Here is a 701-nt window from a genome sequence, read left to right as displayed (position 1 = left end):
AATGGGGAGAATAGAGGGGGGATGCATATTTTGGCAGGCTGGAAAAGCAAATTGCCAAAAAATGCATACCTGTGCTAACTTGGAGAAATAAAGAGCTGAAAGGATTTCACCTTTTCTACGTAATGACACTTGTTCTCTGAGCTAATGCTATAATTTTTATATCAACAGGATGGATGCAAATATTTTCAGGCTCATTAATTAAAATGCATTCCCTCCTACATTAACAGACTAGAAAGTTAAGCATGATGTAAACTGTTCTACATAATGGACCTCTGTTTTGTAATGCTTTTAAGCTGTTATGGTATCAAAAGAAAAAAAAACAGAGAATTTCAAACCATTTGCGGAGAACGTTTTCAACAGACACGGGCTGAAAAAAAGTTTGACTCATGTGTGTCAATAAAGGTGTAAAAACCGTATTTATTTCAAGTAATTTGCGAAAAAAATCAACCATTTTAGGGATTACATGGTTAAGAAACGTGATAATGTTACAAATATCTTTAAAATGTCCTCTTCGGTCATACTTCAGTCCGGTTTCTCGTCAATATGCGAGAGAACAGAGCGATGCGCGCTCCCGCGAGAGGGGATGCAATTTTGGGCAGGCATGCGTTTCTGGGCATAACACCGGCCTGTGCAAAAACAAAAAAAAAAAAAAAAAAAAAAAACCACAAAAATCCCCATTTGTTTTTCGAGGGTCCTCGAAA

This window comes from Poecilia latipinna, unplaced genomic scaffold (assembly GCF_001443285.1).
Source record: "Poecilia latipinna isolate Pla-1442-1.1 unplaced genomic scaffold, P_latipinna-1.0 Scaffold3885, whole genome shotgun sequence".
In the NCBI taxonomy this organism is placed as follows: domain Eukaryota; kingdom Metazoa; phylum Chordata; class Actinopteri; order Cyprinodontiformes; family Poeciliidae; genus Poecilia; species Poecilia latipinna.
The sequence above is the reverse complement of the archived record's forward strand: the minus strand, read 5'-3'. Positions refer to the sequence as shown.